The sequence below is a fragment of the Mchenga conophoros genome, linkage group LG22 (assembly GCF_057382185.1).
Source record: "Mchenga conophoros isolate Kocher_MC1m ecotype Shallow Benthic linkage group LG22, M_conophoros_male_GT1.1, whole genome shotgun sequence".
NCBI lineage: Eukaryota > Metazoa > Chordata > Actinopteri > Cichliformes > Cichlidae > Mchenga > Mchenga conophoros.
Window position 1 is genome coordinate 23,233,128 of NC_140546.1, and position 14,666 is coordinate 23,247,793.

At 39.5% G+C, this 14,666-nt stretch overlaps 1 pseudogene; it reads right to left on the reverse strand.

Moving 5' to 3' along the window:
* Positions 1–6,447: 6,447 nt before the first annotated feature.
* Positions 6,448–14,666, reverse strand: part of LOC146549504 (dynein axonemal heavy chain 3-like) — a 30,393-nt pseudogene continuing 22,174 nt past the window's right edge.

Here is a 14,666-nt window from a genome sequence, read left to right on the forward strand (position 1 = left end):
CCAAATGCTGCATTTGTTCCCTTGAGACGTCAGGCTTTTACTGCAGTCGCCTTCAGCTGCTGCTTGTTTGAGTCTTTTCATTCAGTTTTGTATTTAATAGCTAACAAGCTGATCTGCTGGGTAGAGATCAGGTGACTGTCTTTGACGCTGGGCTGTTTTTGCACTATGTTTGGGTCGTTATCCACTATCACTGTGAAGTACTGTCTGATCAGTTTTGTAGCATTCGGTTGAATCTGAGCAGAGTGTCGCCTTGTATGATTCACAATTCGTCCTGCTGCTTCTATCAGCCGTTACATCATCTATAAACACTAATGGCCCATTCGCATGCCATAGCATTGCCTCCACCATGTTTGACAGATGATGATCGTCAGCTGTTTCTCTCCTTTTCAATGCTTTTCTTTCCTATCATTCTGGTACAAGTTCGTCTTGGTTTCATCTGTCCAAAGATTTTGTTTTTTCCTTTTGTAGAACTGTACAGGCTTATTTAGGTGTTTTCTATTACACCCTGATCTGAAATTCTTGCACTTGAGTGTAAACAGTGGTTTGCACCTGTGTGTCTCTGTTTCCATCCACAAAGGTGTCTCTTAATTGGAGGCTTAATTGAAGTTGACAGTGATTCAACTACCAACTTGAGACTTTTCTTTACTTGGTTAGAAGTGTGAACTGTTTTTCTTATTCGAGGAAATGATTCTGCAATCATGCACTGGCCTCAGTCGCCTTCAGGCCTTTTGGTCTTCAGTCTTTTTAAAAGTGAATCAGAATGTCGATTTGACCACTGCTAAAGTCTTTGCTGTCTCTCTGATTGCTTTATTTTGGTTTTTCGGCCTAATGATGTGTTCCCTAACTTACTTCAACATCTCTTTGGACCTCATAAAAGCGTCCAGTGAAAACTATCAAATACACTTGGATAAAGGACATGCAGTTGATTCCATCTCAAAATAATGAGGGCACATGTCTCAGTTGGCCATGAAAAAGTTTGTCAGTTAGTTGTCCAGTAACTTTTGTGCCTTGATGTCAAAGCAAAAAAAGTGTCATGTCCAAAAATGTATCGTCCTAAAAAACACAGAGGACAAAGTATTGTCCTTTTAAAAGTCATTAGAAAGGTTGTGGATTATGCTGGAGAACACAGGGGCAATTTACTGTGATGCATTACTTACAGGGATAGCTGCCAAGATGATTTCCTGAGTGGAAAAGCCTAATAAAATAGGTCCATTTTTTCTAAGAATAAAAGGACACTCAGAGAAAAGTGTAGCCAGATCATATAATGTCACTCTGTCCTTTGCTGCACTGTTTATGTGCTTCTGCAGGACAAACTTGGTCTAAAGTACCTTAAAAAAAAAACCCTGGTCCTTTTAATTGTTGACTCACTGCCATTCTTGCACAAAAACAAGCTCAGTGCAACAGCCACTGCTACATTACAAAAATTAAACAGTTGTGTGATTAATGAGACAGCAGTTCCCCATTTTCAGTGTAATAACACCGTAATAAAATACAGTATTAATTATATATATATATGTGTATATATATATGTGTGTGTGTGTGTATATATATATATATATATATATATATATATATATATATATATATATATATATATATATATATATATATATATAATCATTAAACAGTAGCTTATCTGAAGAAGCAGGAGAGGCTTGCATTTTATCAGCTTTGCATTAACATAATATAATGACTGTGGACTCCAGGGTGCCGTTGCTCATAGACCTGAAGCACAATTTCTGTAGTCTTATTCTGACTGAACGAAGGTGTCACTCTTCTATCAAGCGTAGGAAGAGATGCCTGTGCTTTGACGGTTCACTTTGGTCATTTCATTAAAGGGATGCGATCATATTATTCTCCTGGGGGCTCTTTCTGGTAGACATTTACACATTAGCTTAAGGAGGCCTGTGGTGAGGAGATAACGGCTTTTACAAAGCTGGAATCCTTAATGTTTTGCCTCACTGCAAGAGTTCCCCAAAACACTGCGATTCTTCTGTATTTTTGAGAATATACACACTGCAGACCACAGCTGCTGGACATGCGTCATCACTTAAGTTTGGAGCATTTGACACGTCCACCTCCATCAGCTCCATTTGTATTAGACATACATTTAAGGTTGCAATATTTTATGACCTAGGCAATGTGGTGGGTAATGGTGCAGCAGCTGGATTCAGATGTCAGATTATTTATGTTTAAACTCACAAGTGCTGACCACAGGGAACATCAAGCAATGCTGACATAAATACAGCCAGTGAGCACCACTCAGCAGCCACCTGATCTAAAGTTATTGTGTTGGAGTTTGTGAAACTACACCCTGGGGTTTCAAATGCTAAAACAAATCCCTTTGCAAAGGTTTACATGTATGGCGTTATTTTTGTGCCACTATTCTGAGCGCACGTAAAAAAAAATTGCAGGTGCAAGTGTTGCATTTTGAGGAGAAATTTATTTTGAGCGAAGAAAAGCTGAATTTGAGTGAACAAAATTCATTGCTGCGTGCAAAAAATGTATTTCAGTGTTTGCTATTATCCACACACACAATAGCAGCCCCTCTCGCTCAGTTTTTGCACTTGCGCTCGCTCGCAATGTGTCGCTCGCGCTCTCAACATTTCAGCCCGTGCGCGCTCAACTCGTTCTGTACACCGTTATATTTGTGCCACAAAACCAGCCAATCACAGACTTGGATGCAAAAAAAATCTGATTGGCTGTTTTCGTCTCCAACCAGCTCGAAATGACGAAATGCAATATCCCAGAATCCATTTCGTCCAAAACTCAAACGAGGCAGTGGCGGAGGAACACAGAGTGGCAAAGTTTGAAATATTACTCTTTGTGGGTCACAAAATAAACTTTTAAGATATTTTCATGCGAGAATGGTGCTGTGTAAACTTCTAATATCTGCTCGATTTATCAAGACATCACATATTTGCATAAGTGCTCTAACGTTTTTGGAGATGCCTGTTACCCACCAGCTGACCGAATACCTGGACTGGCCATTGGGCATTTACCCGGCATTTGCCCGGTGGGCCAATGGTGATTTTTCATTTTTATGTTAGTTTGTTTGTTTTTGTAATGGTATAAACAATGAAAGGTGGTGGATTAGCCAGCTGGTAATAATCAACTCTGGGCTGGACCAATTACAATACATCCGTATTGAGGGGAAAAGACTTCAGCGAGAATAAAAAAGACACAAAGCTGGAGTTATTCTGTCTTAGCTGCCTCTTCTCTCCTCATTCTCCCTCTCCTGTTGCTACTTCAATCATGAAACTGATCAATGATCAGCTGATCGTCTCTCTTGTTTGTTTATCTCCCACTTTGCGCCAGAAACAGGAAACCAGCGGATGTTGCGCTAAACGACAACAGCAGCACGTTCAAAATTGATCAGCTGTTGTTAGAATTTATTTAAAATTAATTTCTAGTATCAGCTGATGTTTGCTGGAGCCACAGCTGTAAAGCTGGAAACATGAAGGTGATACAAATCATACATATATACCAACAAGACAGTGTACATCACTGTCACAACAGCGTTTGTTTTCGTTCAAAGGCTTTATGGTTTTTCCAATAATACCTGGTGGTGTAGTCGGTGATTTTTTTGTCAGTTCAGCCTTATATATTATGTTTAACCCGAGTTCCCACCCGGTCAGCTGGTGGGTAACAGGCATCTCCGAAAACGTTGGAGCACTTATGCAAATATGTGATGTCTTGATAAATCGAGCAGATATTTGAAGTTCACACAGCTACATTCTAACATGAAAATATCTTAAAAGTTTATTTTGTGTCCCACAAAGAGTAATATTTCAAACTCCGCCACTCTGTGTTCCTCCGCCACTGCCTCGTTTGAGCTTTGGACGAAATGGATTCTGGGATATTGCATTTCGTCCTTTCGAGCTGATTGGAGACAAAAACAGCCAATCAGATTTTTTTGCATCCAAGTCTGTGATTGGCTGGTTTTGTGGCACAAATATAACGGTGTACAGAAAGAGTTGAGCGTGCACGGGCAGAAATGTTGAGAGCGTGAGCGACACATTGCGAGCGCAAATACAAAAACTGAGCGAGAGGGGCTGCTATTGTGCGTGTGTATATGGATAATAGCAAACACGGATATACATTTTTTGCATGCAGCAATGAATTTTGTTCACTCAAATTCAGCTTTTCTTCGCTCAAAATAAATTTCTCCTCAAAATGCAACACTTGCACCTGCAAACCTTTTTTACGTGCGCTCAGAATAGTGGCACAAAAATAACGCCATATACATGAGCCGGGTCTTTCGTGAAAACATTCAATGGTGATTTGTGGCATCCCGTATGCAGAGAATATGAATCCAATATTGAATTTCAGCATTTCATAATTAGACCATAAATCTGCTGTCATGGGGGAAAATTATTGTCACTTCAGCCAGTTTTCAATCATGGTTGGTGAAGCAGATATTTGGCATCATATTGGGCCTGAGCGGAGATAGATGACCTGCTGTCATGCTTGCACAAACTTGAATCTGCTTGCTAGAAATATATCAACACTAGTGTTTCCTTTCAGAGTTATCTGATGAATGGACACATGAATGTTTGTTATTTGCAGAAAATGTATCTGACTCAAGACGCATTGTGCAAAGGCATTCAGTATTGTGAGTCCCCGTTGCACTTTGTTAAAAATGATACAAACAGTGCTTTTCCTTTGCTGCCATCTAGTGTTTGATTTCAATAAATCCTGCCGCTCATTCAGCCTGATAAGGCGCACTCTTATATTTTGATATTTATGACTGAATGTTTCCTACGCAGATTGTGTGGTGTAGTGGGTTAACAGGTGAAGAGAAAGATGACTCCATTCACTTGTGACAGTTTGATGGCTTTACTAGAAAGAAGTTCATGGTCGGTTTTGAAATGTTTGTTCCTTACGGGTTTAATTTAAACACAGTACTTTCACCGCAGGCATTCTTGGTTCCCGAGAATAGTGTTTTTTATACTACTTGTCCAGTTCTGCAGGACTCACCCAGCACTTAGAGGTGTTTTTGTATTTTCCTATTGCGCCATTTAGCTGTTAGCACAAGTTTGTCAGGAGTCTGCACCGTTCCTTCGTTTGAGGAAGGACAGAATGCAAGCAAGGAGAGGGAGGAATGGGCGGCCTTTGTTTTTGTTGAATTTTTTTTGGTTGTTTTTTTTGGGGGGGGGGGGGGGGGGGGGTCTATTCACTTCTACCATTAACAACTGATTGCATGTCCCCTGTTATCCAAGCTTCATCAAGGTCTTTCTCAGTCAGATTTTTTACTTGGAACATCAAAGGCCTTAACAACCTGGTGAAGCGCTCTAAAATATTTTCAGATCTAAACCCAGATATAGTAATTTTTTTTACAAGAAACACTCCTGCAGGATACACATCATTTCAAGCTCAAGTATTCATCAGTTGGGGAGACCTTTCATTCAGCTTTTAACTCTAAAGCCAGAAGAGCAGCTATTTTAATTAGTAAGAAGGTTCATTTTACAGTTTTTAAAATAATAAAGTATAAAAAATGCTAGATTTCTTATATTTGCTGGTAGTGTATTTCATACTCCCATTTTATTAGTAAACATTTATGCTCCAAATTTTAATAACCCAGATTTTACAAATAACCTATTTAGCACTCTTCCTTTTATTGATACCCATTGTTTAATTCTCGCCGGGGACCTAAATTGTGTAATGAACCCAACATCAGACCGCTCCTCACCTCGTATCTTTACTCAGTCCTCTATGTCAAAATCAATCTCGGACTTCATGTCTCAAAATGGGTTTGTAGATAATTCTGGCTCTTAGGCCTAACAAAAAGTCATACTATCATACGCTTATGGCGATCGAATCTGACTCATCAAGTAAAATCAGAACTTTTTGAATCATGGTGGGGAAAGGTGAATCTCCCAATACGTTCAAGTACACCATGTGTTAGGCTACAGCTTGTACCGTTTAAAGTAATAAACAGAGTCCATTTTTCAAAATCTTGTTTATCTAAAATCTTTCCTTCAATTCTAGACCAATGTGACAGATGCCAAACCTCCCCTTGCCATTTAAGCCACATGTTTTTCTTCTGTCCAAGTTTGCACAAATTAGCCCCTCTAATTGCCATATTTGGAATTCCAATGACCCCTCTTAATATATCTCCCCAGGAAACAGATCTTGGCTTCCTGTTCCCTTTGAGCTAGGCACAGTATTCCACGTATTTGGAAATCTCCCACGTCTCCATCTGCATCTCTATGGGTTAATACTGTAATAATTTTATTTAATACTGCAATGGTTTTATTTAATGTAGACATAAGATTTAAGTAACCCCCCCCCCCCCCCCCCCCCACCCTTGTAAATGAAAGAAAAATCTTTTTGTTTTGTTTTTTCTAATTTATTTAATTTTTCTTTAACTTTCTGTTCTTGTGTTGGTATGATGTTTTGCATATTTCAATTTGTAAAAGTTAAAATGGTTGGAGAAATCTAAAGTCATCTAAGATGCATAAAATGTGTATAAGTCCCCCGGCGGGCACTGGTTTTGTAAAGAGGACATACATACATATGTTTTCATGTCAAAACTTGTCCATTTCTCCTGGTTTATGCTTGGGCAAAGAGTCAACCAGAATCTTGGGGAGAGACTCTCCGATGTTCTGCCTGTCCCAGCGTGCCCCCTCCATGAACAGACCTTTGATATAAGCTCCGTCCTCTGGCTTTTCATCCATTTGCGACTCTTCCGTAGTTACCTGGAATACAGCTCAAAGGTGTAAGTATAAAATATCTTTAGATCAATCGGAGTGAATATGACCAAAAACACAGAGGGAAGTTAGAAATAGAAATACATGCCTCAAATTCAAAACTGGTGTAGTCAATGGGGATCTTGTACTTCCTGGCAAAATTCTGAAGCTGGAGAGCCACAAGACGTGTAGGTTGGCCGTTATCTATCTAATTCTGTTATGACAGACAATAAAAAAATAGTCACAGCTAAAATGCAGGACAATAGATCGTTAGTAATAATACATATTCTCAGTGTTTTTGCTTGTACTTTTTCTGCATGCATTTTTTCTGAATATCTGAACAATAACTGAAGACCTAGCAAGCTGCACATAGTATGCTGCTGACCTTCAACTCTTTAGTATGTGCAACACTTATTTTGGCAGTCATATTCCAAAGATGGTCATGGTCTAGGTGACTCACAACAATCATAAATCTTACTTGTAGAAACTGTAGCCTGCATGGCTAACAGATCAGTCATGTAACTCCGCATATGATTGAAAGAAGTGTACGACTTGGCCGCCCACATAGCGGGCACCTTGCCCACCAGCATGCTGTTAAAGATGCTCTTGAGTTCAGTAGACATAGCAATTTGGCCCTTCAAAGCTTTTCTGATTTTTACCAGCGTGACACATACCACATCTGTAAGTCTGACAGGAGGGGAGAGCGATTCAGGGTGAATTGTAAAGAATTTCAACAGATCAGTGAACACAACACATTTGTTTCCCAACTTCATCTACCTGCATGGCATCACAAGTTAATGCTACCTGTTAAATCGGATGACTTCCTGCCTCAAAACAGCGTTCATAATTCTGGGCTGTGGAGAGAATTTAAATGGAAGGTGGTCATGAGATATTTTAGAACCCCAGAGATAATTGCCAAAATGAAGCCTACAAATCCTGACACCTGCTGGTGAAATTGTGGTACTTATTTAGGAACCCACTCACATATATCCTGGTCATGCCCAAAAATCTGCTCATTTTGGAATGACATATTTAAAGTTCTCAATACAGTTTTCCAACAACCATTAACAAAAGACCAACAGCTAGCCATTTTAGGAGTATTACCAAATGGTTTAGCGGGAAACAATAAAAAGTATCTCTTAAGAATCTTGCTTACAGCAGCACTAAAGTGTATTACTATTAAATGGCTGAATCTTGACCCACCTTCATATAATATGTGGATTGATAAAGTAAGAGAAATTTACCAAATGGAGGAAATAACATATGCTCTGCGGATTCAGAGAGAATTGTTTACTGAGTGTTGGCGACCCATACATGCTTTACTGTTTCAATAATTTAGCATAGGTCTGTTTCGTTTTGTTCATTTATGGCTAAGATTGTCACGTGTTATTTAATATTACATAAAGTTTTTGTTTTTGGTTTTTTTTGGTTGTTTTTGTTGGGGGTTTTTTCCTGTAACTGTCCTACTTGTGAACATTGACCAGTACAAGTTGCAATGTTGTAAATTATAATAAAAATTGAGTTAAAAAAAACTGTGTTCATGGACTCTTCATACTTGACTGGGTATTTATCCATCACCATTTGCATGCCAAAGTCTGTGGGCAGCTTAGACAAGATGTCCTCTGCAAGCTCATCTACTAATTCCTACAACACAAACAGACAAGAGCATGAAGCCTCATGATACCACCCAGGCAGTTGGGTGGTAACACCCACCCAACTGCCTGCAAAGTGTCAGCAGTACTCCTTCTAAGAGCTGATTGGTCTCTTGATTGTCCTTGGTGATTTCCGCGTTACTGTTAAGTCTGAACACACAGGGATCAGCAGAAATTGGCAGGCTTCAAATGTAGTCTACATAAGTCTGGAATACATAAATATATTGTTTTTGTATTCAACTCTTTATCAGATCGGACTATCATGGACAGACTGGTTCTCCAAGGCTCAAGATAATCTAGATTTAATTACAGACATATATTACATTTGCTAATTAAAAACAAATTAATCCTTCTGTCATGATGTTTTGTTAAGAGTTTGAGTTTTGGCTGCTCCTCTTTTATTTAATTGTTATCCTTCTCATATTTGACATTTTCTCAATGTCAGCTGTGGTTGTTTGTCTCCCCTTGTTGTTTCTGTGTGCATCTCAGTGACATTTACTTTTGTGCTTTTAAACTTTCTTTCTTTGTGTCTAATTGCTGTACTTTGTTTCCCACCTTTTTATTTTCCACCATAGTTGCTTCAACCTGTCTTGTTTTCTGTCACCCCTCATGGTATATCTAGTCCTGTCTCACCACTATAATTTTGTCTGATGAAATACTTCTATGGCTGTATCATTTGTCATGAAGTTAATTAAATAAATGTTAAGTGTTAAGTGTCTTGCACCATGGGTCCTCCCTTAAAACTGCTGGTGACACATAACACCTCTGGGTTAACAATAAAATCTGTGGCTATTGTGTTCTTTTATTAAATGCAACTGTATGTACTTTGGGAATAATGGCCTGATAATATCGATGCTCCATCTAATATCACTGAAAATTATGGATATCTTACAGTGTAGAGTTAACAGATGACAATGTCACAAAAAAGGTCACATAAAAAAAAAAAAATCACATTTCCTCATTTGCTGCTGCTCATTTCATTGGTGTTAACTGATAACCTGCTCAGTAAACTGCTATGTTGACTCTCACCTGTAAGGTATGTAAGGGCCTCCAGTGGAACCTCTTCATATTCATTAAGGAACATCTGGAGCATGGAAGAAGGTTAGGCCGAACAGGAGCTTCTGCCAAATGACCTGTTTCTTGGAACCACCAAAAAAGTCCGGGTCAGAGATGGGGATGACTCTGGTATGAGTGCAACAGGTTGGCTTTAATCCCTTTAGGAGGCTTGTTTGTCATTTTCAGCCCATTCTGCAGGATATTGACTGGGAACTTATCAGATGGGTAACTGGTTAACGATAACCTGAGTGGAAAAGCATAAATGTATAATTTAGTTTTTTTATGTTATTGATGCAATAAATTAATAAAAAAAAATGTAGAATCTGCTACTTAAAGCTTGGGTGTGTCTTCTCTGGAGTAAAGGTTTCCTCACAGAGCCGCTCCAAAATGGGCATCCAGCTGGTGGCTCGATGACAGTTCTGCAGTACCACCCAGGTTCCCTCCTTGATGGCTTTGTCAATCATTCGAGCTGCTATGGGTCTCTGCCCTTGAACAAGGGAGATGGTTTGGGTCTTACTGCCCCCCATATCTAGGTCAAATTTCAGCAGACCTAATGACACAAAGCCAGACTTTATTAAAGCCTTTTATGATTCAGATTTATAATAAAAGAGTCTTTGTAGCTCCCTTCCAGGCCAAAAGCAGGGGGTTAATACCGACGGGAGTTAAACACAACAATGCCATTGTCTGTGGAGAACGAGTCCACTGGCAATCTCGCAATTTGCCATGCCCTGAAGCCACCTGGCTACTCTGGGTGTTAGTGAGGGTAAAGTCCTCAGAGCAGGGGATTTTCTTCTCTTTACATACAATATGCCACTGTGCCTGGCATTCTACACGATAATCTACAGTAAAAGCCCCAAGGTAAGACAGACAAATATGATACAAACCCGATTAATGCTAAAACTCAGGCACACATGACCATACATCTGAACTAACAGTAAAAATGAGCACATCATATACGTATTTTCACATACCTAATTTCTAGTTGCCTTGCAGCCTCTGTCCACCTATCCTTCTTCCCCCCAGTCCTCCTATTCATTTCTCTGCCTTGATCAGTTTCTGAGAACACAATTCGATGTTGTCCTCCAGTTCGTTCTTCTTTTTAATCATGGCTGACAAGTCATCATTCAGGCTCTGTAGATGGTCTTGCACTTTTTTTTCTTTTCTTTTTTTAGCTCAGCTCTTTTCACAGCCAGCTTTTCCATCTGCACAACCAGCTCATTCTCAGTCAGCTTCAATCTTTACTTTTTGGGGGCTACAACCTTGGCTACACACTCATAAACCTCCGTTGCCCTGACCCATTTGCAGAGACCCTCTCAGGATTGTGTGAGACATTTTCATTACCTCTCTTAGGAAAGATATTATTCTTTTTGAGTTTGATGGTTTTGGGCCGAGGGTGCTCATCATACATGTCCATGATCAGTTTGCGGTAGAAGACATCAAACTTCTTACAACTATTTCCAGTTATGATAACACCAAGAGACCATACCACAGTGAATAGGAAAAGACCCTGCAACCACATGGCTATCTGCTGGCTGACAATATTCTGTGTGGTTTCTGGTGCACAAATTTCATCTGGTGTTGACAGAAATGTTAAAACAAACACATACACACACAGTGAGAAATATGAATACATTCTGACCAACCAATTATTAATTAGAAGTCATTCTTACTAACCCATCATGCAGGAATACAGTTTGTATAGGCTTTGTGCCAAGTGGATAGGATCTTTGGGACAAAAGGTCAAACCATCAAAGATTATCCACCGTCAATCTTCTGAGGTGGAGATAGGTGGAGATGATCCCTGAAGGAGGTGGCCAGGACACCATCATGGCTGACTGGATCGAAGCAACCATACAATTGATCCATGGCCTAGGGGTTGATGATGCAAAGATTCACTGCAAATTCATCCATGAACTTGGCTAAATGGAGATAATTTGCATAACAATTTAAACAGAGGAACAAAAACATAACATAAATACATTTAATTAATCAATAGCTTGCAATGGGTCAGTCTGAAGCAAAAATGTGGCGGTCAAAGAAACTTGCTGGCAATCATAGTAAAAACTGTGTATACTATAAACTGTGAATATTTGCCATTGTAAAGATCTCCAAGTGCAGGAGTAAGAACTTTATAGACAGAAGTCTTTCCTCCTAAAGGATCCCCTACTATCATGAAGCCATGACACACCAACATCATCTCATACACCTGTATATACAGTAAAATTTATTCTGCAAACATTTATAAATTTGAATCAATACCTGGATGATTTTGCCAATGAACCATGGAACAGGCTGGAGGTTAAGCTTTGCAATGTTGTCACTGAGTGCTTTGAGGAGGTGGTCATAGTCTGGATTTAGAAGGACAACTCCAGGAAATAAATCAGAGATGATGCCGTGCAGGGAGCAGCAGGAGAATGATATGTTAACATGCCCTGATTTATAGCTAACAGACTCAGTCTATCAGTGGACGTGGTACAAAATCTGACACCTGAAACAGTGGCACATCCTGCGCCAGACATTTGGCCATGTTGACATCCATCAGCCCTCTAAGCAACAGCACGCTTGCATTCTCCTAGGGATATTTCAGCTTTAGGTTCCCTGCTGCAGTCAGCACAGATTTCACAGCTCGCATACCGTAGTCGTAGTGATGCTGAGAAGACAGCTGCTCAGAGCACAAACGACAGGTGGCCACAATCTTCTGGGCCAAACTGTCAGTAAAATTTGAATTCAAATTCAAATTCAAATCAAATTCAAATTCAAATTTTATTTGTCACGTACACAGTCATACACAGTACGATATGTAGTGAAATGCTTGGACAACTGCTCGTGACCTAAAGAAAACAAAAAAGGAAAAGGCTATGAATAAGATAGGAAGGGTTGAATTAGAGGGTTGTTGTTTTTTTTTTTTACCAAACAAGTCTTCTTCTTAAAATAATTTTCAGACCAAAACATTTTGTGGAATATTTTCCCCATGAAGCCCATAGAGAATAGTGAGATTTCACCAATGAGACCATAGTCTGGCGCCATCATAGCCACGGTATGGAAAGAGCCTGGAAGACTAAGACTGCCAGCTCAACATACAGTATATTTTATTCACCTTACTGTTTATATTATATTATGTTAACAGTGTTGTTAGCCTGTATTAACTGTATAACTGTATTAACTGGTCTGATATGTACCTTTAGGTTGTCAGGAAGCTCAGCCCTGCCAGCATAACCAGGGTTCATGGTGATAAAGACAGATAATGAAATGTCCAAAATTAATTGAGTATTTCTCTGCAATTACAAACTTTGTGTATACAATCATGGTATCAAAATAAAGCTAACATTTGTGAAATTTCATCAGATTGATAGACATGACTATAAATTTACGCTACAGTAGGATGTTTTGACAAAGTAGGACGTTTTGTCAGAAAACCGGTTACATTAACTCTGAAGAATTTCTGGTTCTGTTTTGTTTGTTTAGCGGACTTTTGCGCATTTAGGTAACAGCTCTTTTAATCATGGCTTGTTTTCCTTGTGTTTGGTGGTTGTAGAAATGGTTTATATGAGATTTTAGCTGAGATTCAGAGGTTTCTGTGGATACCACACATGTCAGGACTTCTATTTCTGACCCCGTGTTATAACCGATTAAACGTGATCTCCTTCTTTTTGCCCCCGGTACTGGGGCGTGGGGCTTAACAGAATAATTACAAAAGGGAGAATAAAACTAAACATGAGGAACCAAGAACACAAGACTCTTTCAAAATAAAACAGGAAACATGTGGACATGACATGAGCAACATGAAAACACAGAGACAGAAAATACATGACACAGAAGACTGGGACAGACTTACACCAGGGGACACGAAGAGTCTCATAAGCAGACATAAAAGAACCTAAACTATACTGCAATTCAAGGTAATAATAATAATAATAATAATAATAATAATAGACTTAATATTATTTCATAAATAATCAAAAAATACAAAATAACTAATTAACCCTCAACTTAAGAACAGCACATGAATAGAACACAATATAAACATAAGAAAATAATACAAAAATAATACAAAACGCTGGGTCACAGACCCAGTCCCTGACAGAGAACCTGCTGAGCCACCACAGAGGGCACTTCCACCCGTGACACACAAAAATCTATATTGTGAGTAGACTTGTAAAGACATTTCTATGTAAATATGTTCGTATAATAACAATATGAAGACGTACTAAAATTGTTAAAAAAAATACTGAAGTGCTGTTCACACTAAATAGAGCAAACACTATTCCCTATTTAGTGATCTATTTAACTTTAAAATTTTCCATCTTCTTTCCCTCTGACATATCAAGGTTGTACATTTCTTCTTGTTGTTTTGATCCCTCTAACACCCCAGGACCCACCTGTAAGCTCGAGGGGGAGAATCTGCTTCTAACTGCGTATTTTAGAGGAAGACAGCATTTATACTATATTAGGTTTAAATAGGGTTCGTTTCAATTGTAAACTGGTTCTCATTTGGCACAAATGTATCTCAGTCACGCATTCGTACACACATTTGGCCTAATTCTTTACCTCAACACGATTAAATTAATTCAAACATGCCCAAGCTCCCGACTGAGCAAGTCCTTTTAAGAATTTACTCATGGCCTTGTAGTCCAGACCATCTGATCAATTGAACACCACACACTAGTGTCACAGGTGTATGCTAGAAGGGAAACCCTTCTAAACGGGACGAGCAGCAGGGGATGATCACGGAAACAGAAAGACATGTAATACCCGGTTAAAATAATTAATAAAAATATATACTTTATTTACAGCATAAAGATACCCTGATCAGGGAAAAGAATAATTTTTAAAAAAGACATAAAACTAAGGATAACAAAAGTGCAGTCCTCAGTCCGCGAGCTGAAGCCCCCAAGGGTCCCAATCAGTCTCCGCCACACTTAAGGCCACTAAAAGTCTGCCGAACTCCACCAGTGGGGCCAGGCCAACAGTGTCCTCATGTAGTGTCCTCTGCCACTCTGTTACCGCTAGACACAGGAAAGCAGCGGCAGTCACCCTTCCTAATTTACCGGGGATGTCTTTATGCATTTTAACAAACGGGACTTACCCCGCGAGGGAGGAGCTCCAAACTCCGCTCGCCACTGTTCCATGCCTTAAGCTTTTTAGCTGGCGTCTTGCTACCACCTGGAATAGTCTGCCACCCACGGACCGAAGGCCCTCTCTCCTTCTCCTGCGACTGCGGCCGCGACCTTCTGCCTTCGGCTGGGTCCTCTTTTTATATTTTATA